Genomic DNA, 24,351 nt, shown 5'->3' with positions numbered 1-24,351 from the left:
ATAAGAGTTTCTGCACAAGAAAAACAGTCATTTCATGCTGATATTACTTCTTATATTTTTGTTCAAGTTTAACAACCTATGCAAGAGTAATAACATTTCCCTCCAACTTCTGCCTTTCACAAAGAACTGTTATTCAGAGACCATAAGCCCTACAAGTCATTAATGATCATACTGACTGAATTATTTAGGAGAGCTTTCTGTGGACTCCATGATTTTAGCCCACACTGGAGCTGAATTATAGAGGTCCTATTTTCAGCATGAGGCTGTGATTCCCTATGTTAACTTGAACATCTGTTGATTTAGATATCTGGCTGCCCGGAAGTCATGTGGTTATCTTTTGAAATACATTAAATGTTAATGGGATCCTTAGGGGAGTCTTCTTTATGTAAATAGTAGATAATTCATATTCTGTGCTTAACGTTTTTCTTCCTGTTGATTTTGGGGTAGAGCTGATGGAAAGTATAATGCTTCCTTTAACCACAGGGAAGAGGTGAGGCTGGAAGGGTAGAGGGCTTCAACTCTCTGTTCCTCACTGTACATTTACTTCCAAGGCAATGTTTCAGGGTAGTAGAACAACCTCTTTGAGCACAAATGTTGGTAATGCATTTCTCAAGGCAAAATAATAAGCGAGGTCCAAATCCATTTTCTAGAACATTTGGGAGTGTTTTGAAGTAGTCCCGATGTTCCCTGAGGTTATGGAATTCCATGCTCCATTAGGAAAAGGTGGCTACAAATGTGATGGAGAGAGAGGCAGGCGTTCTTGGCACATTTGTGTGTGTTTTCTAATGTGGTTGGTTTGTGTGGTATGAACAAGTAAATGGCAAGGAGGGTGCATAAAACCCCATCTTCTGGTCTTCTAACAAGTTGACCTGTGTGCCACAGAATGAGAAAGTATGGAAAACTCTTAAAAGGAAGACCAATTGTTATGTTGGCACATTTGTCAACAAATTGATCCTTAATTGTTCACACTGACTTGTTCAACACAAATGGCAAATACCTTCATAAGTCTAAATCTGCCATGGATTAAGGTTACAAAGAGTCCTGTTCACTCCAGGGCTTGGTAGTCCCTGTGCTGCTAATGCTCTTGTTTTAAAATTAGGGATTAATGGTCCTCTTCTAGGTGTCTGATGCCCTAAAAAGTTGCCCGACACCAAATGAAACAAACCTACGTCTGCTTCATGTGCATCATAAGCTAACCCTTTCCTTAGTGTTTTTGGGTTTCATGGGAGAATTACAACATAGTTTAAAAATGTGTGAGCTGTGAATTTATCTGTGTGATTACCAAACTGCAAACCACTTTATGGCAGTTATACAAGTCCAGTGTGGACAAAGACGGCGAACGCATGTTTATGTTCTCCCTCTTCCTGTTAATCAGATTCAAAATGACTCCCATAACGTCAGAATGACCCCTCCCCCACCCCCAAATGAGAAAGTGGTGATTATTCTTGGGAGAGGGAGAGCACACGCACACACGCACTATGAAATCCCTGATGGAGGTAGAGGAGTGTGCGTGGCTGGAGGTCAGGCCAGCTTAAATCCCTGCTGGTCCATCTTTATCTCATCTATATAGTAGGCTCATGTACAAGCTTTTATTTGAATCTAGAGTCCAATGGCAACAAGTTAAAAAAACCCTGCTTTTTATCACAAAACAGCAGGCAAAATTAATTTTTGATGCCATGTCTCACTTCCACCCTCTTTCTACATCCTTATCTTCTTGATCTCTATCCCAGTCAATCGGTCAATTAATAAAGTCTCTATGGCCTCTTAGAAAGCTTAATTTGTAGCAGGAGTAGAGGATGGCACATTCATGCCTCAGAACTTTTTTGCAAGGCCCTTCTCACTACTCCATAATCTTTATCTGTACCGTTCTCACCTTGATGGCTCCTTTGTCTTCTGCTCAATTACCTGAGTCCTCTGCTTTCATCTAAAATTCTTTCTCTCTTTCTGTCTCTCTTCCTCTCCCTCATCTTACAATTCTCATTCCAAGAGGAACCACAAAAGATGGTGAGGCAGAGAGTAAGAGTCAGAGAGAGAAAAATGCATGACTATGGTACAGAGACAGCTATCCTCTCCTTTTCTGTATCCTAATTTATCCAACTTTTACTAGGATCTTTGTTCCTTTTATTAAAAATATGCATACAATTCTTTAGAGCAAAGCAAAGAGCAGCTTTAGCCACAGACAGCCGGTGCCTGGCAAGTGTGTCCTCTAAGGGTCCTCATGCTTCCCCAGCCTGCCCCCCACTCCCTTATGTGCGTCCACTGCCCCAGACATGCCCACCTTCTTGCTGCACATCACTGGACAAAAGCGAATTCTCAGTGGATATGGAACAAGGGTTGACAAAGTTTTCCCAAAAGGGGCCAAATAGTTAATATTTTAAGTTTTGCAGGCCACATGGTTTCTATTGCAACTACTCAACTCTGAAGCTGTTACACGAAAGCAGCCGAAAGCCATACATAAATGAACGGGCATGGGTGTGTTTCCAATAAAATTATATTCATGTACACTTAAATCTGAATCTCAAGTAAGTTTCATGTGTCACAAAATACTTTTCTTCTTTTGTTTTTCCTCAACCATTTAAAAGTATTAAAAAAAATTCTTAACTGGTAGGCCGAATAACAACAAAAAAACGCACAAGGCCATGGGCCAGATGTGGCTGGAGGGCTGTAGCTTGCAGACCCCTAATATAAAAGACAAACTCTCAGAGGCTAGGAATTTGATGCCAGTGACATGAAGTGTAATCTACTTCTATTTTGGCATGAGTCATGCACACAGGAGAGGCTCTTTCAGTACAATACGTCTCAAGGCTCCCTTAAGGCATCCAATTATCCCAAATCATAAGTGAAAAGACAGAACATTCCATCTTGAAAGAACTGAAAGTGACTCAGGAAGTCAGATTTTCAGAGAGCATCATGATCTACACATGCCAGCTTTTAAATTCTCATGGTTACCGGTAGTCTCCTCCTGTGGTAGGTTTTCCATCTGCAATTACCTCCATCTGTAAGGAGCCCGGAAAGCACTGCCACACAGATGATGTCACTCTCCTCAAGCATACCTGAAGGAGGGGAAGCAGGATTAGAAGAAAAAAATCATTTAAGGGGAAGAAAAGATATCCCCTCTGACAGAAGTTTCCCATAGCCAAGAAGCAATAACAGCACTGACCCAATTCTAAAATGGGTCTGGGAAGTTCAAAATTCAACTCCAGTGACCTCAAGGGTACAACACCGCCCCCCCACCCCCACCAACTCTCCGTTCAGTAAAACGTGTCTTACAAGGAGAATAAAATTTCCAGGGCTTGCCCTTTGCTTCACTCACCGCAGTGTTTGCTTTTCACCTGCACTCGCTTCTGATCATTTTGAAACTACAAAGGGCCTTGACAAAAGACAAAGAAGAGCTTGGCTTCCTGTGAGATTTTCACCAACTTTGTTGCCTTCAGAGCTGGAGCCTACCATCTATATCCAAGCAACGAAATGACTGCATCATTTGAACAGCAGAAAATTGAGTAGGAACATTGAATTCTGAAGCTGAAGGACAGAGTACAGAATCAAAGGCCCTTGCTTATAAATGAGATCTGTTCAATCTTGCTCTTTCATGTATCTTCTTTTTGTTGTTGTCAGATTGTTTTCCCAACTAGATAGTCATACTGGGAAACTCTGCTTGAAGGCCATTTGATATGTAGAGGAAAAAAAAAAATCAACATATAACTTGAAGAAGTGGTGCGTTTTCCAGAAATTAAAAGAACGATTTGTTGTGATGACATACCCTGTGGTAAGGGGATATTGTATTAGGACAAACAGTTCCCAACTTATAAGTAGATTGTGAGCCAAAATTTGTAAGTCAGTTGTTTGCAACTTGGAAGGCATTCGCCTATAGGGACAGTGTTGTAGGTGGTGGCTGGACACCAGCATTTAGTTGTGATGGCTTGTGTAATCCAGTCATACTTTTGAAATGGTAAAATGACACTGTTTGAGCTTCTCAGACTGAAGTATGCAGGGATTAACAATGAACATTTCAAGTCAGGGAATAAACATGGTACAACTTCCTGGCATGTTAATTTTGTTATAAAATTTAAGGAAGAATTCTTTCTGAATTAAAAATAAATATGCAGAATTTTGAGTAAAATATAAAATCCCTGAAAACTTTAAAGATTAATCATGAGACTTCAAAACTACCTTGTGCTTATAGCTTGAAATGTTGGTCTAAGTCCCCAGACCTCCTTGATTTCAGAGCTCTCCTATTAGGCAAAGTGGAGATGTGTGAGAAGCAAAGCAGTCCAGCATGACAGCTCCATGTTCACCTGCAGCATGGCAACTTGTTGTATAGACTCCACTGGTCTGTGCCGCGCTAAGAGTCAATGAAACTTAGCTTTGTAAATTACAATCTTGCTGGGGTCGAAGGAGAGAAAGCACCCAAATGTATTTGGAGATTGGAGGAGGCCAAGGAGATATAACTACATCCAATGTGGATCTTGGATTGGATTCTGGAATAGGAAAAGGACAGTAATGGGATAACTGGTGAAATTCTAATAAGGACTGTAGATTAACCATACTATTGTAACAGCAGTGGTAGGGGGAAGAAGAGTAGGGAGGTCAGAAACACATGATAAAGATTGAACTATTAAAAAATCTGTAGTCATAGCAATCTCAGTCTTTGTTCTCAAATCTCTTTTTATCAATTAGTAAGATAGGGGGATCTCCTGGTATTGTTTCCACATATGCCATCCCCAGAGACAGCACTAGTGAACAAGGCTGAGAGCACTTGGGGATGAGTATATAGGGCTTTCTTTGGATGATTCACACATCTAGATTGGACAGTCCACAGAGACAGATCAAATTGTCTCCCAGACTCCACCATGGCTGTGAGGGTTCAGGGTGGCACGGAGTTTTGTTGGGAGACTTCCTCATGAACTTGCTAAGTCAGAGGTCTCATTCCAAGGCAGTTGACCTGAAAGTCCTGCCCTTACCCCAAGATATTGGTGGGACCAGGAGCATTTCCTGCTCATGGGCGTCAGTGTAAGGCTTAGCATCATTTTTGGCCTGAAGTATAATTTCCCAAGCCCTTAAAATATTCAGGCTGTCCATGAAAGGAAAGGAACATTATATTAGTGTGACAGATATTCTGTCAATATAATTAAGCTATTGGATCTCTTTCTTCTTTAGCAATGGATGTGAAAGCAAAGCAGGGAAGAGCTAGTTGTGTAAAATGGAAATGGCAGATGAGTGGTATGCCATTTAAAGAGAAAAGGGGCAGAAAGGGAGACACTAACAGCAGCAGGTACAAACTTACATGACTGCAGTTTTGCTGCTCCCCTGTGGATGGAGAAGTAGAAGTTTGGATATTGATGGCATTAGAACTGCCTAAACTACAGACACACATGCGTACACTCATGTGTGCGTGTTTTATGAGATTTTTTTCTGACTTGTGCTTGCTTTACTTTTACTTCAGAGGTTAGTGTCTAGGGAGTGAATTAAGAGTAGGATGGAGGGAAGAGCAAGAGATGATCAAGATGCTCAAGGTTAAGACAGATAACTAATAAGAAGCTGCTGTATAGCACAGAGAACTCTACTCAATACTCTGTAATGGCCTATACGGGGAAGGAATCTTAGAAAGAAAAAAAAGAGTGGATATATGTATATGTATAAATGATTCACTCTGCTGTATACCTGAAACTAACACAACATTGTAAATCAACTGTACTCCAATAAAAATTTTAAAAAAAGAAAAAAGAAAACAAAAGTCAGGGACCAGAAAGAGAAGTCTGCCTATGGCCTAGAAGGCTGCCTCTAGTCCACAGTCATGTCTAAGAATGGCTCCTTGTGTCTCCAACTATTTGAGAAAAAACAAAAACTACTCCCAGAGGTGCTCTAAACCCTGTGTGGAGCATAAAAGAAATATTTCCCAACATTTACTATTCTGTTGCTTGTTCTGAGGGCTTCACAGCACTTAGTGAGTTAGAGATCTCCAAGAAAATGCCTTGCTCTGCAGAGCAAATTTCCTCTGTTCTACTCTATGACATAAATCACAGCAAGATATTTTTTGACCCACCTCCTAGAGAAATGGAAATAAAAACAAAAATAAACAAATGGGACCTAATGAAACTTAAAAGGTTTTGCACAGCAAAGGAAACCATAAAGAAGACGAAAAGACAACCCTCAGAATGGGACAAAATATTTGCAGATGAAGCAACTGACAAAGGATTAATCTCCAAAATACACAGCTCATGCAGTTCAACATCAAAAAAACAAACAACCCAATCCCAAAATGGGCAGAAGATCTAAATAGACATTTCTCCAAAGAAGATATACAGACTGCCAACAAACACATGAAAGGACGCTCAACATCACTAATCATTAGAGAAATGCAAATCAAAACTGCAATGAGGTATCACCTCACACCAGCCAGTATGGCCATCATCAAAAAATCTACAAACAATAAATGCCGGAGAGGATGTGGAGAAAAGGGAACCCTCTTGCACTCTTGGTGGGAATGTAAATTGAACAGCCACTATGGAGAACAGTATGGAGGTTCCTCAAAAAACTAAAAATAGAATTACCATATGACCCAGCAATCCCACTACTGGGCATATACCCTGAGAAAACCATAATTCAAAGAGTCATGTACCACAATGTTCATTGCAGCACTATTTACAATAGCCAGGACATGGAAGCAACCTAAGTGTCCATCAACAGATGAAAGGATAAAGAAGATGTGGCACATATATACAATGGAATATTACTCAGCCATAAAAAGAAATGAAATTGAGTTATTTGTAGTGAGGTGGATGGACCTAGAGTCTGTCGTACAGAGTGAGGTAAGAAAGAGCAAAAAAATACCATATGCTAACACATATGTATAGAATCTAAAAAAAAGGTTCTGAAGAACCTAGGGGCAGGACAGGAATAAAGATGCAGATGTAGAGAATGGACTTGAGGACACAGGGAGGGGGAAGGGTAAGCTGGGAAGAAGTGAGAGAGTGGCACTGACACATATACACTACGAAATGTAAAATGGATAGCTAGTGGGAAGCAGCTGCATGGCACAGGGAGATCAGCTTTGTGCTCTGTGACCACCTAGAGGGCTGGGATAAGGAGGGTGGGAGGGAGACATAAGTGGGAGGGCATGTGCAGATATATGTATACATATAGCTGATTCACTTTGTTATACAGCAGAAACTAACACAACATTGTAAAGCAATTATACTCCAATAAAGATGTTAATTAAAAAAAAAAAATTTCCTCTGTTCTAATATGGCCCAGCCCAGCCAAGCCATCCAAAGGGTGAGATGTTTGTAAATGGATTCACCCAAGCCAGGATATATGTGTGTACTGTTGGAAGAGTTTTTTTTTTCCCCTTAATATTTAACTTTTTATTTTGAAACAATTTTAGATTTAAAGAAAAGTTGCAAAAATAGCACAAAAACTTCCCATTGAGTTTTTCCCAATGTTAATATCTTACATAACTATGATACAATTATCAAAACCAGAAAACTAATATTGGCACAATTGATGCATTTAATATACAGACCTTATTCGGATTTCCCAGTTTTCTCACTGCTCTCCTTTTGCTATTTCAGGATCCAATCCAGGATTTCATGTTGCATTTAGCTGTCATGTGCCCTTGGTCTCCTCCAATCTGTGATAGTTCCTCAGTATTTCCTTGTCTTTCATAACCTTGACAATTTTGAGATGTATTGGTCAGTATGTTGAAAACTATCTCTCTTTAAAGTTATGTATTTTGAATAAGAATACCGTAGAAATGTTGTTTGTCCTTTCTAGGAACATCATGTTGAGAGTTTATGATGCTAGTATATTTTATTATTGATGATGCTAACCCTGGTTAACCAGAATCCTGCCATGGTTCCCCACTGTAAAGTTACTCTTTTTCCCTTTGTAATTAAGTAATATACAGTGAGATACTTTGAGATACTGCAAATATTCTATTTTTCATTATATGTCACTCAACAATTTTAACATCTATCAATGGTTTTCTTTGCAAAAAGTATTATTATGGTGATCACCTAAAGGTGATTTTCTATTTATATCATTCCTTTTATGTTTATTTATTGGGATTCTGCTGCAAGGAGGAGCTCTCCCTTCTACCCCATTTATTTACTTACTTGATTATTTATATCAATATGGATTCATGAATTTTTTATCTATAGGTTAAAATCCAATACTATCATTATTTACTGGAATAGGTTTTTTATTTGTTTTTTTAAAATTTTGCTTTCTAACCTCATGCATTCTGACTTCCTAAAAGGTGAAAATTATATAAAGAAAAACATCCTCTCACCTATCTTTAGATATTAAATTTTAGTGCTAGACCTGAACTGAATAAATCTTTCGGAAACACTAAAGAGAGACTGGAAGGCATGGGAAAATGTTTGGTATATTTTGGTAATAAATGATTACAGACAGCCTTGTCTCAAGCAAGCAACTTAAAGATACCCTCAATGGCTAGAGGTAAGATTTTAAACCAGGGGAAAGAGAATATTTTCAACTGGGAAGATGAATATGAAGATAAGCTCCATATTGGAATTATTAGAATTTGGCTTTGAATGCTCAGAATTTGTCTAAATTGTAAATGTACAACTTCCTTGCTGTTAACTCAATCCCTCTCTCTGTTATTTCCTGCTTACTAAGGGAAAGAATACAATATCCACAAGTATTCAATGTAGAAGAGGGACTGCCCCCTGTGTACTATTTCAGAACTACTTTTCCGAGAAAAGCTGAAAACAAACAGTTGTAAGATGTCCTAAACATAATCCTTTCCCCTGGGTAAGTTGTTCTTTAATGCTGGAAACTACCCTCCCCCCTACCCTGAACTCCCACAGCTCATTAGTTCTTTTCTTAAGACCATTACCACATTCAGTCCTAATCATTTCTACTCAGAAATAAGCTGCTGCTTTACTTGATAATATTAATGAGTTATTTTTACCTTTTAGGCTTGATAATGGTATTGTGGATTTATCTTTTTTAAGATTCCTTATTTTTTTGGAGATATATACTAAAATATTTATGGATTTCATGATAGGTCTCAGATTTATTTCAAAATCATCCAGGATGGGGTTGGGGATATTGGGTAGAGGGTGTAGGAAAATATCTCCATGACCTTAAATCAAAAAGAACTTCTTTATCCATTGATCTATCAGTGGACATTTAGGTTGTTTCCATATTTGGCTATTTTAAATAATATTTCAGTGATCATACATTTAAAGTAATTATTTATACGTGAGGACTTACTAATACCATCTTATTGTTTTCTGAGTTTTTTGTAGTTCCTTTGTTCTTCTTTTGCTATCTTCTTTTGTGATTTGATGACTTTCTGTAGTGGCATGATTTGACTACTTTCTCAGTATATTTTGTGTATCAAAAATAAACTCAAAATGGCTTAAAGACTTAAATATAAGACATGTTACCATAAAATTCCTAGAAGAGAGCATGGGCAAAACATTTTCTGACATAAATCGTACCAATGTTTTCTTAGGTTTGTCTCCCTAGACAGTAGAAATAAAAGCAAAAACAAACAAATAGGACCTAATCAAACTTACAAGTTTTTGTACAGCAAAAGAAACAAAATAAAAAGACAACCTATGGACTGGGAGAAAATATTTGCAAATGATGCAACCGACAAGGGCTTAATTTCTAAAATATGCAAACAGCTCATATAATTCAACAGAAAACATAACCCAATCAAAAATGGGCAGAAGACCTAAACAGATATTTCTCCAAAGAAGACATACAGATGGTCAACGAGCACATGAAAAGATGCTCAACATCACTAATTATTAGAGAAATGGAAACCAAAACTACAATGAGGTACCACATCACACTGGTCAGAATGACCATCATTGAAAAGTAGACAAAAAACAAAGGCTGGAGAGAGTACGAAGAACAGGGAATCCTCCTACACTGTTTGTGGGAATGTAAATTAGTGCAGCCACTGTGGAAAACAGTATGGAGGTTCCTCAAAAAACTAAAAATATAGTTGCCATACTATTTAGCAATTCCACTCCTGGGCATATATCTGTACAAAACTATAATTCAAAAAGAACATGTGCCCCTATGTTCATAGCAGCACTATTCACAACAGTCAAGACATGAAAAAAATCTAAGTGTCCATCAAGAGATGAATGGATAAAGAAGATGTCATACATATATACAATCGAATACTACTCAGACATAAAATCGAATGAAATAATGCCATTTGTAGCAACATGGATGGGGTTAGAGATTATCATACTAAGTGAAGTAAGTCAGAAGGAGAAAGACAAATACCATATGATATCACTTATATGTGGAATCTAAAGTATGACACAAATGAACTTATCTATGAAACAGACTCACAGACATAGAGAACAGACTTGTAGTTGCCACGGGGGAGAGGGAGGTGGGAGAGGGATGGATCACGGGTTTGGGATTAGCAGCTGCAAACTATTATACAGAGAATAGATAAACAACAAGGTCCAACTGTATAGCACAGAGAACTATATTCAATATCCTGTCACAAACCATAATGGAAAAGCTCATGAAAAAGAATATATATATATATATATATATATATATCTGAATCATTTTCTGTAGAAATTAATATAACATTGTAATCAACTATACTTGAATAAAATAAAATTTAAAATAATAATGTGTCTCAATATAAACCTTTGAAGTTGAACCTGTTTAGGGATTTTTGAGTGTCATGTATCTTCATGTCCAATTCTCTCCCCAGATTTGGGAACTTCTCAGCCATTACTTCTTTAAATAATCTTTCTGCCACTTTTTCTCTCTTTTCTTTATGGGACCCCCATTATTCATACATCAGATCTCTTGATGGTATCCCATAAATTTCATAGTCTCTTTTTCATTACTTTTGATTCTTCTTTTTCTTCTCTGAATGGATTATTTCAAATGACTTGTCTTTAAGTTCAGAGATTCTTTCTTCTGCTTGATCAAGTCTGGTGTTGACACTCACAATTGCCTATATTTAATTTCTTTCACTGTATTCTTCAGGTCCAGAATTTCTGTTTGGTTCTTTTATATGATTTCTCTTTGTTGAAATTCTCATTTTATTCATTATTGTTTACCTGATTTCATTGGACGGTCAGTGTTTTCTTATAGCTGATTGAGCTTCCTTAAACCAGTTGTTTTGAATTCTTGATCAGAAAATTCATAGATCTCCAATTTATTTGTGGATGATTACTAGAAAATTATTCTATTCCTTTGATGGTACCATGTTTTCTTTATTTTTGTGTGTGTGTGTTCCTTGAAGTCTTGCATTGCTGTCTTCGAATTTGAAGAAAGAATCACCTCCTCCAGTTTTTACTCACTGGCTTCAGGAGAGAAATACCTTCACAAGTCAGCCCAACCAGGGATTCTGAGGCTTTTTCAGAACTTTTCTGTGGATGGGATGTACCCACTCCACACCTATTCCTCCCTCTTGCGTTATTTTTTATTTATTTATTTATTTTTGCGGTACATGGGCCTGTCACTGCTGTGGCCTCTCCCGTTGCAGAGCACAGCCTCCGGACGCACAGGCCCAGCGGCCATGGCTCATGGGCCCAGCCGCTCCGCGGCATGTGGAATCTTCCTGGACCGGGGCACGAACCCATGTCCCCTGCATCGGCAGGCGGACTCTCAACCACTGTGCCACCAGGGAAGCCCCCTTGCGTTATTCTTAAGATTGTATGCCTTCTCTTGATCCTGCAAAGCCAGGTTGAATGCTGAGAGCCTCTCTTTTGTTCTCCTCGGAGAAGTGCTGCCAAGTGCTCAAGTTTGCGTGCCTTCTCCCAATGCTGCAGAGCTGTGTTGGCTTTCTGTGTGTGCTTTCCAGCCATCTGCAAAGGCTCATACTCACAGTCCATGCAGGCATATGCAGAGAGCTGGCCATATGAGTGTGGGTGAGGTATGTGGAACACTGGGGATGCCTATGGGCCAGATGGAGGAGTCTGCAGGCAAGGCATCCAAACTGGTTTATGAATGGGCTTCCTGATGGAGTCTGCAATGCAGTGAGTAGAATCTGCAGCCCTATGATGAGTTCCAAGTCCTGCTTGCTGTGCTCCAAGCTTCTCCCAACCCCTCAGTCATGACAATCACCTCAGTGTTCTGGGTTGGGTGAAAAAGAAGTAGGCCTCTTTGGGGAGTGTCCCACAGGGCTGGGGAAGCCAGACAGTCACTCACTATGCTCTCACTTTCCCTGTGGAAGAATTTGACACTGGGCTGTGTTGCCTTGGAGGGGAGGGGTAACATGCATAAAATGAAACTGCTCTTCTTACCCTATTCAATGAAACTATTCTTGGATTTTTTGCTCCAACAGCGTGCTAGAATGTTTCTGCTAGACACCCAGTCTCTGACAAAAGTACACTGATCTGTGGGTCATTGTCAAAGTTGATCTTCTATGAGGGATGAGGATGGAAAACCATTAAACCATGTCATTGACATCACTCTCTCCCTTCTGAATTCATTAATTGGAATTTTGTTGTAAAGAAGAGCTATCCCTTGTCCCCTATTTATGTATGTATTAAAGAAGTGAGAAGGGTGAGAATTAGATGCCTTTATTTTATTTTATTTATTAATTTATTTATTTTCATAGTGTCAATTCTTTTATTTTTTAAATTTTTTTAACATTTTATTGGAGTATAATTGCTTCACAATGTTGTGTTACTTTCTGCTGCACAACAAGTGAATCAGCCATATGCATACATATAACCCCATATCCCTTCCCTCTTTTGTCTCCCTCCCACCCTCCCTATCCCAACGCTCTAGGTGGTCACAAAGCACCAAGCTGATTTCTTGTGCTATGCAGCTTCTTCCCACTAGCTATCTATTTTATATTTGGTAGTGTGTATAAGTTAATGCTATCCTCTCACTTTGTCCCAGCTTGCCCTTCCCCCTCCCCATGTCCTCAAGTCCATTCTCTACAACTGCATCTTTATTCCTGTCCTGCCCCTAGGTTAATCAGAACCTTTTTTTTTTTTTTAGATTCCATATATATGTGTTAGCATATGGTATTTTTTGCTCATTCTGACTTACTTCAATCTGTATGACAGACTCTAGGTCCATCCACCTCACTACAAATAACTCAACTTCATTTCTTTTTATGGCTGAGTAATATTCCATTGTATATATGGGCCACATCATCTTTATGAATTCATCTGTTGATGGACACTTAGGTTGCTTCCATCTCCGGGCTATTGTATATAGAGCTGCAATGAACATTGTGGTACATGACTCTTTTTGAATTATGGTTGTCTCAGGGTATATGCCCAGTAGTGGGGTTGCTGGGTCATATGCTAGTCCTATTTTTAGTTTTTTAAGGAACCTCCACACTGTTCTCCATAGTGGCTTTATCAATTTAATTTCCCACCAAGAGTGGGAAATTAAATTTCCAGCATTTAATGTTTGTAGATATCTTGATGATGGCCATTCTGACTGGTTTGAAGTGATACTTCATTGTAGTTTTGATTTCCATTTCTCTAATTTCCATTTCCATTTCTCTAATGATTAGTGATGTTGAGCATTCTTTCATGTGTTTGTTGCCAATCAGTATATCTTCTTTGGAGAAATGTCTATTTAGGTTTCTGCCCAATTTTAGATTGGATTGTTTGTTTTTTTGAAGTTGAGCTGCATGAGCTTCTTGCATATTTTGGAGATTAATCCTTTGTCAGTTGTTTCATCTGCAAATATTTTGTCCCATTCTGAGGGTGTCTTTTCGTCTTGTTTAAGGTTTGCTTTATTGTGCAAAACTTTTAAGTTTCTTAGGTCACATTTGTTTATTTTTATTTCCATTTCTCTAGGAGGTGGGTCAAAAAGGATCTTGCTGTGATTTATGTCCTAGACTGTTCTGCCTATGTTTTCCTCTATGAGTTTTACAGTGTCTGGTCTTACATTTAGGTCTTTAATCCATTTTGAGTTTATTTTTGTGTATGGTTTTAGGAAATGTTGTAATTTCATTCTTTTACATGTAGCTGCCCAGTTTTCCCAGCACCACTTATTGAAGAGACTGTCTTTTCTCCATTGTATACTATTGTCTCCTTTATCAAAGATAAGGTGACCATATGTGCATGGGTTTATCACTGGGTTTTCTATCCTGTTCCATTGATCTATATTTCTGTTTTTGTGCCAGTACCATATTGTCTTGATTGCTGTAGCTTTGTAGTACATTCTGAAGTCAGGAAGTCTGATTCCTTTAGCTCCATTTTCTTTCTCAAGATTATTTTGGCTATTCGGTAACTTTTGTGTTTCCATACAAATTGTGGAATTTTTTGTTCTAGTTCTGTGAAAAATGCCATTGGTAGGCTGATAGGGATTTCTCTGAATCTGTAGATTGCTTTGGATAGTATAGTCAGTTTCACAATGTTGATTCTTCCAATCCAAGAACATGGTATATCTCTCCATCTGTTTGTATCATCTTTAATTTCTTTCATCAGTGTCTTATAGTTTTCTGCATACACTTCTTTTGTCTCCTTAGTTAGGTCTATTCCTAGGTATTTTATTCTTTTTGTTGCAATGGTAAATGGGAGTGTTTCCTTAAGTCTCTTTCAGATCTTTCATCATTAGTGTATAGCAATGTAAGAGATTTCTTTACATTAATTTTGTGTCTGCTACTTTACCAGATTCATAGATTAGCTCTAGTAGTTTTCTGTTGGCATCTTTAAGACTCTCTATGTATAGAATCATGTCATCTGCAAACAGTGCCAGTTTTACTTCTTCTTTTCTGATTTGGGTTCCTTTTATTTCTTTTTCTTCTCTGCTTGCTGTGGCTAAAACTTCCAAAACTATGTTGAATAATAGTGGTGACAGTGGGCAACCTAGTCTAATTCCTGACCTTAGAGGAAATGGTTTCAGATTTTCACCACTGAGAACAATGTTGGCTGTGGGTTTGTCATATATGGCCTTTATTATGTTGAGGTAAATTCTCTCTATGCCTACTTTCTGGAGAGTTTTTGACATAAATGGGTGTGGAATTTTGTTGAAAGCTTTTTCTGCATATATTGAGATGATCATATGGTTTTTATCCTTCAGTTTGTTAATATGATGTATCACATTGATTGATTTACGTATATTGAAGGATCCTTGCTTTCCTGGGATAAACCCCAGCTGATCATGGTGTATGATGCTTTTAATGTGCTGTTGGATTCTGTTTCCTAGTATTGTGTTAAGGATTTTTGCATCTCTGTTCATCAGTGATATTGGCCTGTAGTTTTGTTTTTTTGTGACATCTTTGTCTGGTTTTGGTGTCAGGGTGATGGTGGTCTCATAGAATGAGTTGGGAAGTGTTCCTCCCTCTACTCTACTTTGGAAGAATTTGCGAAGTATAGATGTTAGTTCTTCTCTAAATGTTTGATAGGATTCGCCTGTGAAGCCATCTGGTCATGGGCTTTTGTCTGTTGGAAGATCTTTAACCACAGTTTCAATTTCAGTGCTTGGAATTGGTCTGTTTATATTTTCTATTTCTTCCTGGTTCAATCTTGGAAGGTTGTACTTTTCTAAGAATTTGTCCATTTCTTACAGGTTGTCATTTTTATTGACATATAGTTGCTTGTAATAATCTCTCATGATCCTTTGTATTTCTGCAGTGAGTTGTTATTTCCCCTTTTTCATTTCTAATTCTGTTGATTTGAGTCTTCTCCCTTTTTTTCTTGATGAGCCTGGTGAATGGTTTATCCATTTTTTTTATCTTCTCAAAGAAACAGCTTTTAGTTTTACTGATCTTTGCAATCGCTTCCTTCATTTGTTTTTCATTTATTTCTGATCTGATCTTTATGATTTCTTTCCTTCTGCTAACTTTGGGGGTTTTTTGTTCTTTTTTCTCTAATTGCTTTAGGTGCAAGGTCAGGTTGTTTATTTGAGATTTTTCTTGTTTCTTGATGTAGGATTGTATTGCTATAAACCTCCCTCTTAGAACTGCTTTTGCTGCAACCCATAGGTTTTGGGTCGCGGTGTTTTCATTGTCATTTGTTTCTAGGTATTTTTTGATTTCCTCTTTGACTTCTTCAGTTATCTCCTGGTTATTCAGTAGTGTATTGTTTATCCTCCATGTATTTGTAGTTTTTATAGTTCTTTTTCCTGTAATTGACATCTAGTCTCATAGCGTTGTGGTCGGAAAAGATACTTGATAAGACTTCAATTTTCTTAAATTTACCACGGCTACTTTTGTGACCCAAGATATGATCTATCCTGGAGAGTGTTCCATGAACACTTGAGAAGAAAGTGTATTCTGTTGTTTTTGGATGGAATGTCCTATAAATATCAATTAAGTCCATCATGTTTAATGTGTCACTTAAAGCTTGTGTTTCCTTATTTATTTTCATTTTGGATAATCAGTCCATCTGTGAAACTGGGGTGTTAAATCCCTTACTGTGATTGTGTTACTGTCAATTTCCCCTTTTATGGCTGTTAGCACTTGCCTTATGTATTGAGGTGCTCCTATGTTCAGTGCATAAGTATTTACCAATGTTATATCTTCCTGGGTTGATCCCTTGATCATTACGTAGTGTCCTTCTTTGTCTCTTGTAATAGTCTTTATTTTAAAGTCTATTTTGTCTGATATGAGAATTGCTACTCCAGCTTTCTTTTGATTTCCATTTGCATGGAATATCTTTTTCCATTCTCTCATGTTCAGTCTGTATGTGTCCCTAGACTGAAGCGGGACTCTTGTAGACACGATATATATGGGTCTTATTTTTGTATCCATTCAGCCAGTGTATGTCTTTTGGTTGGAACATTTAATCCATTTACATTTATGGTAATTATCAATATGTATGTTCCTATTACCATTTTCTTAATTGTTTTGGGTTTATTATTGTAGATCTTTTCCTTCTCTTGTGTTTCCTGCCTAGAGAATTTCCTTTGGCATTTGTTGTAAAACTCGTTTGGTGGTGCTGAATTCTCTTAACTTGGTTGGCTGTAAAGGTTTTAATTTCTCTGTCGAATCTGAATGAGATCCTTGCTGGGTGGAGTAATCTTGGATGTAGATTTTTCCCCTTCCTCACTTTAAATATGTCCTTCCACTCCCTTCTGGCTTGAAGAGTTTCTGCTGAAAGATCAGCTGTTAATATTATGGGGATTCCCTTGTATATTACTTGTTGCTTTTCCCTTGCTGCTTTTAATATTTTTTCTGTGTATTTAATTTTTGATAGTTTGATTAATATGTTTCTCTTTGGGTTTATCCTGTATGGTACTCTCTGTGTTTCCTGGACTTGAGTGACCATTTCTTTTCCCATGTTAGGGAAGTGTTCAACTATAATCTCTTCAAATATTTTTTCAGACCCTTTCTTTTTCTCTTCTTCTTCTGGGACCCCTATAATTAGAATGTTGGTGCATTTAATGTTGTCCCAGAGGTCTCTGAGACTGTCCTTAATTCTTTTCATTCTTTTTTCTTTATTCTGCTCCCTGGCAATTATTTCCACCATTTTATCTTCCAGCTCACTTATCTGTTCTTCTACATCAGTTATTCTGCTATTGATTCTTTCTAGAGTATTTTTAATTTCAGTTACTGTGTTGTTCATCACTGTTTGTTTGCCCTTTATCTCTTCTGCATCCTTGTTAAATGTTTCTTGTATTTTCTCCATTCTGTTTCCAAGATTTTGGATCATCTTTACTATCATTAATCTGAATTTTTTCAGGTTGGTTGCCTATTTCATCTTCATTTATTTGATTTTGTAGGTTTTTACCTTGCTCCTTCTTCTGTAACACATTTTTTGGTCGTTTCTCTCTTTTTCTTTTACTGGTGGGGCTGTTTTCCTGTCTTACTGGTTGTTTGGTCTGAGGCGTCCAGCACTGGAGTTTGCAGGCAGTTGGATAGAGTCGGGTCTTGGTGCTGAGAATAGGACCTCTGGGAGGCCTCACTCTGATTAATAGTCCCTGGGGTCTGAGGTTCTCTGTTAGTCCAGTGGTTTTGATTTGGAGCTCACACCACAGGAGCTTGGGCCCAACCTCTGGCCTGGGAACCAAGATCCCACAAGCTGGTTACTGGGGGTTCCTCCCATCCCGTTTGGTGTCCATGGTCCCCCACTGATGCCTGGTAGGTGCCCTAGTTGAGCGGAGACATGAATTCTGTGTCCTCCTAGTCCGTCATCTTGACTCCACCCTAGGTGGTTTTATTTTAAACTCACATTTTAAATATTAACATTTTAAATGAAACACAATACAAATAAATGTATAAAACATATATGGACTACCTTATAAATGTTTTTAAAGTGAACAGACACTTCCAGAAATAGATCACTAATGGTTTTCCATAAACCCTTAGTGCATCCTTTCCTAGTGACAATCTACTCCCCTCTTAGAGATAACTGCTGCCATGACTTTTAGGTTTTTGTTTTCTTTTGCGGCATGCGGGCCTCTCACTGTTGTGGCCTCTCCTGTTGCAGAGCACAGGCTCTGGACGCGCAGGCTCAGCGGCCATGGCTCACAGGCCCAGCCGCTCCGCGGCATGTGGGATCTTCCCGGACCGGGGCATGAACCCATGTCCCCCACATCGGCAGGCGGACTCTCAACCACTGCGCCACCAGGGAAGCCCCTGCCATGCCTCTTATAGTAAACTTTTCTTTCCATTTCTTTATGTATTCCTAAACTTTAGAGTTCACTTTTGCCCGTTTCTGGATTTTATATAAACAGAATTATGCTATATGTATTTTTATGATTTTCTCCAACATATTTTGAGACATCCGTATTTCTGTGGATCTCTGTACCTCATTTATTTTTAGTGTTGTAGTACTCTGTTGTATGAGTTTAGCATAATTTATTCATTCTGTTAATGGGTTTATAATTGTTTTTAGATTTTTGCCATTATGAAAAATGTTACTATGAACATTTTTGTGTATGGTTTTTTGTCTTTTGGGAGATTGATTTATAGCTCTCTATATTTTCTATATATATGTTAGTAGTTCTTTTTTGGTTATATTGCTGTAAACATCTTTCTTTCCCCACTTTATGACTTATCTTTTCACTCCTTTTATGTCATTTGATGAACAGATGTCTTAATTTTAATGTCAAATTTATCATGTTTTCCTTTACAGTTGGTGCTTTTGTATCTTGTTTATGAAATCTGTCTACACCACAAGGTTATAAAGATATCCTCTTATATTCTTCTCTAAAACTTTATAGTTTTGGCTTATACATTTAGATTTTTAATCTATCTGTGATTGAATTTGTATTTGGGGTGAGGTAAAGATTGAATTAAAAAAATTTTTACCTATGTATAGTTAATTGTCCTGAAGCCATTTATTTGAAAGTATGTTTTTCATTAAAAAGACCTGTGGTTAAAATTACACAGTCATAAAAAAGGAAATAATGCCATTTGCAGCAACATGGATAGACCTAGAGATTATCATATGAAGTGCAGTAAGTCAGACTGAGAAAGGCAAATATCATATGATATTACTTATATATGGAATCTGAAAAAAATGATACAAATGAACTTATTTACAAAACAGAAATGGACTCACAGACATAGAGAACAAACTTACAGTTACTAAAGCAGATGGGGGGAGAAAAATTCAGAGTTTGGGATTAACATATATACACTACTGTATTTAAAATAGATAAGCAACAAGGATCTACTGTATAGCACAGGAAACTATACTCAATATCTTGTAATAACCTATAATGGAAAAGAATCTGAAAAAGAAAAGGATGTATATATATGTTTATATATATAACTGAGTGACTTTGCCATGCATTTGAAACTAACACAAAATTGTAAATTAACTACACTTCAATTAAGAAAAAACACAAGTGGTTGCCAGGAGTTGGGGTTAGGAGAGAGGGAAGGATGAATAGGCAGAGCACAGGGGATTTTTAAGGCAGTGAAACTATTCTGTATGATACAGAATTGATGGACACATGTCATTATACATTTGTCAAAACACATAAAAAATGTGCAACACAAAGTGTGAGCCCTCGTGTAAAGTATGAAATTTAGTTAATAATATATTAGTATTGTCACATTAATTGCAATAAATGTTACAATTACAAGATGTAAATAACAGGGGAAATTGGAGGGTGAGGTGAGGATATTTGGGAACTCTGTTCTGTACACTCTGCTCAATTTTCTATAAACCTAAAACTGCTAAAAAAAAAAGTCTATTAATTTTCTTAAAAAATTCTTTTTCTCAGTGCTCTGAGTGTCACATCTATTATAAATTACATTCACATGGGACTGTTTCCAGTTATCTATTCTGTTCCATTAATCTTTTTATTTATATCTTATCAATAAACACTATCTTGATTATCAGAGATTTATAAGGAAGCTTCCTGTCAAATTCTCCCACTTTTTAATTTATTTTGAAGAGTGTTTTGGTTAGTTTTGGTCTTTTGCATTTTTGTAAAATTTTGGAAACAACTTGTGAAATCACATACATACACACATGCATGCATGCACACAAGTAGTTAGTATTTGGATTGAGATCGCACTGAATTTATAAATTAATCTGGGAAGAATTTATACTTTTGTAATATTGTCTTCCTTTCTATGAACAAAGTATTTTCTCTTTTTATTTAATTCTATTTTAGTACTTTCATTAAGGTTTTATAATTTCCCCTGTAGAAATCTTGCATGTTTTTGTTAGATTTATTCTCAGTACTTTATATTTGTTGATATGCTTATAAATGGTATCTTTTTAAAGATTTCATTTTCTGTTTGATTCTGTTGTCTGAAAATATGGTTTATTTCATATATTGACTTTTAATTCTGGGACTTTGCTCAGCCCTATTATTAACATTAATAGTTTACCTCATAATTCTTAGAATTTTTATACACATTATTGTATCATTTGTGAATAGCGGTAGTTTTGTTTCTTCCTTTCCAACCTGCATAAGTTTTAAATTTTTTTATTGCTTTGCCTTTTAGTGATCACTAGACCTTCCAGTTCAGGGTCGAACAGAAGTGGTACTCTCATGCATTCTCTTCTCATTCCTTACCCCAAAGAGAAATATTCAAAATTTTTACCTTTAAGTATAATATTTATTGTAGGAATTTTTTTTACAGATATCATCTGTTATATTAAGGAAGTTCCCTTTTATTTCTAATTTACTGAGTTCTTTATTTTCCCTCACATTACTGAATTTTATCAAAAGATTTCACTGCATTTCAACCTGTAGGTGGAAAAGAGGCTGAAAACTACAATCACTATGCAGTATAGCTATTTGTGTAACTAAAAATTGGGAATATAATACTCCAGAGCAAAGAGGGCCTGGGCTGAAGGGCCACTGACAATCTCTGCTGCAGGCTCCAATATGTGGTGGGGCCCTTTTACTGTTTAGAGGTTTTTTTATCAGTAGCCCTTGGTATAGGACTACCATACTTTCCAAGGAGGGGAACATATTTCCTGCATATTGTGGGTCCCAGGTCCTAAAATCCTAAGAACAAGGCTTCCTGAAGACTTTATCTGAGATCCAGTGCCCTATATCAGAGCAGGGACTGGCCAGAGCTGCAGAATCCCTTTAATCCTGGGTGTTGGTGTCTTGGGCACAACAGGCAGCTATTCCACTGTTGACACGCCTCTTCCTCTTCTCTGATTTTCATTCATTCAGTCTTCTGTTGTATTTTAAACTGAATTTGAATTTCATTTCTGGAGCTCATTTTCACAGTTCCTGAGTTACTCAGAGAAAAGACATCATCTCAATACATGACTAACAGAACTGAATTTGAGTAAAGGTGGTTACAGTTTAATTTTTAATAAAATGACTGCATTGGCTCTCTTAAAAGTTAAGTGATCATTCTCATTTGGCCCTTTCCCCTTAAAGTTAGGGAAACAAAATCACTAGGTTTTGAAAAGAACACTGAACATGGTACCAGGTAATGGTGTTGCCTGTGGCAATGACAGAAAAGAGCTCTCTGGCCTCAAAGGGCTCAGATTCCTTACAGTGGGCTCCTTATCCACGTCTCAGATCAACTGTTTTTAAATGGGCTAACATGATGATCTATATTTATAGGGAAAGATATTGAAACAGAAAATTTTAAGTATTTCATGGACTTAAAAATGTATGAATGCATCTAGAGTTCCAGAGCCTATGCAACCTAAATTTATTCTTGTTTTTTTCCCCAGCTTTATTAAAATATAATTGACACGTAACATTGTATAAGTTTAAGCTGTACAATGTGATGATTTGATACATGTATATATTGCAAACCATCTATCTGATAAGGTGTTAATATCCAAAATATATAAGGAACTCATACAACTCAATAGCTAAAAACCAATCTGATTAAAAACATAGGCAGAGGGGGACTTTCAAGATGGTGGAGGAGTAAGACGTGGAGATGAACTTCCTCCTCACAAATACATCAAAAATACATGTACATGTGGAACAACTCCTACAGAACACCTATTGAATGCTGACAGAAGACCTCAGACTTCCCAAAAGGCAAGAAACTCCCCACGTACCTGGGTAGGGCAAAAGAAAAAAGGAAAAATAGAGACAAAAGAATAAGGATGGGACCTGCACCAGTGGGAGGGAGCTGTGAAGGAAGAAAAGTTTCCACACACTAGGAAGACTCTTCACTGGTGGAAACGGGGTGTGTGTGTGTGTGGGAAGCTTCAGAGCCATGGAGAAGAGTGCAGCATCAGGGGTGCAGAGGGCAAAGCGGAGAGATTCCTGCCCAGAGGATCAGTGCCAACCAGCACTCACCAGCCTGAGAAGCTTGTCTGACTGGGGGTTGGGAGCTGAGGCTCAGGCTTCGCAGTTCAGATCCCAGGGAGAGGACTGCGGTTGGCTGCGTGGACACAGCCTGAAGGGGGCTAATGTACCACAGTTAGCCGGGAGGAAGTCTGAAAATAAGTCTGGAACTGCATAAGAGGCAAGAGACCATTGTTTCAGGGTGCGTGAGGACAGGGGATTCAGAGCACCGTCTAAATGAACTCCAGAGATGGGCACGACCCATGGCTATCAGCGTGGACCCAAGAGGCATGGAACGCTATGGCTGCTGCTGCAGTCACCAAGAAGCCTGTATGCAAGCACAGGTCACCAACCACACCTCCCATTCCGGGAGCCTGTGCAGCCCGCCACTCCCAGGGTCCTGTGATTCAGGGACAACTTCCCCGGGAGAACACAAGGTGAGCCTCAGATTGTTGCAATGTCACGCTGGCCTCTGTCGCCGCCGGCTTGCCCCATATTCCATACCCCTCCCCCGCGCTGCCTGAGTGACACAGAACCCCTAATCAGCTGCTTCTTTAACCCCGTCCTGTCTGGGTGGGAACAGACACCCTCAGGCAACCTACACGCAGAGGCAGGGCCAAATCCAAAGTTGAACCCCAGGAACTGTGCGAACAAAGGAGAGAAAGGGAAATCTCTCCCAGCAGCCTCAGGAGCAGCAGATTAAATCTCCACAATCAACCTGATGTACCCTGCATCTCTGGAATACCGGAATAGACAATGAATCATCCCAAAATTGAGGCAGTGGACTTTGGGAGCAACTGTAGACTTGGGGTTTACTTCCTGCATCTAATTTGTTCTGGTTTTATGTTTATCTTAGTTCAGTATTTAGAGCTTATTATCATTGGTAGATTTGTTTATTGATTTGGTTGCTCTCTTCCTTTTTATATATATTTTTTATTTTTCTTTTTTCTTTTTTTTCTTTTTGTGAGTGTGTATGTGTATGCTTCTTTGTGTGATTTTGTCTGTATAGCTTTGCGTCTACAATTTGCCCTAGAGTTCTGTCTGTCCTTTATTTTTTTTCTTCCTTTTTTTTTAGTATACTTTTTAGTGCTACTTATCATTCGTGAATTTGATTTTTGGTTTGGTTGCTCTCTACTTTCCTTCTTTCTTTTATTTATTACTTTTAAAATTTTTAATAATTTTTTTATTTTAATAACTTATTTTCTTTTATTATTTTTCTTTCTTTATTTCATTTTTTTAATCTCCCTTTTCTTCTGAGCCTGTGGCTGACAGGGTCTTGGTGCACAGCTGCGTGTCAGGCCAGAGACTCTGAGGTGAGAGAGCCAGATTCAGGACATAGGTCCACCAGAGACCTCCTGGCCCCATGTAATATCAAACAGCGAAAGCACTCCCTGAGATCTGCATCCCAATGCTAAGACCCAGCTCCACTCAACGACCAGCAAGCTACAGTGCTGGACACCCTATGCCAAACAATGAGAAAGACAGGAACACAACATCACCAATTAGCAGAGAGGCTGCGTAAAATCATAGTAAGTACACAGACACCCCAAAACACACCACCAGACGCAGTCCTGCTCACCAGAAAGACAAGATCCAGGCTTATCCACCAGAACACAGGCACCAGCCCCCTCCATCAGGAAGCCTACACTACATACCGAAACAACCTTACCAACTGAGGGCAGACACCAAAAACAATGGGAACTATGAACCTGTAGCCTGCAAAAAGGGGACCCCAAA

Source organism: Lagenorhynchus albirostris, chromosome 3 (genome assembly GCF_949774975.1).
Source record: "Lagenorhynchus albirostris chromosome 3, mLagAlb1.1, whole genome shotgun sequence".
NCBI classification, from domain to species: Eukaryota; Metazoa; Chordata; class Mammalia; order Artiodactyla; family Delphinidae; genus Lagenorhynchus; species Lagenorhynchus albirostris.
Note: the sequence above shows the minus strand (reverse complement) of the source record.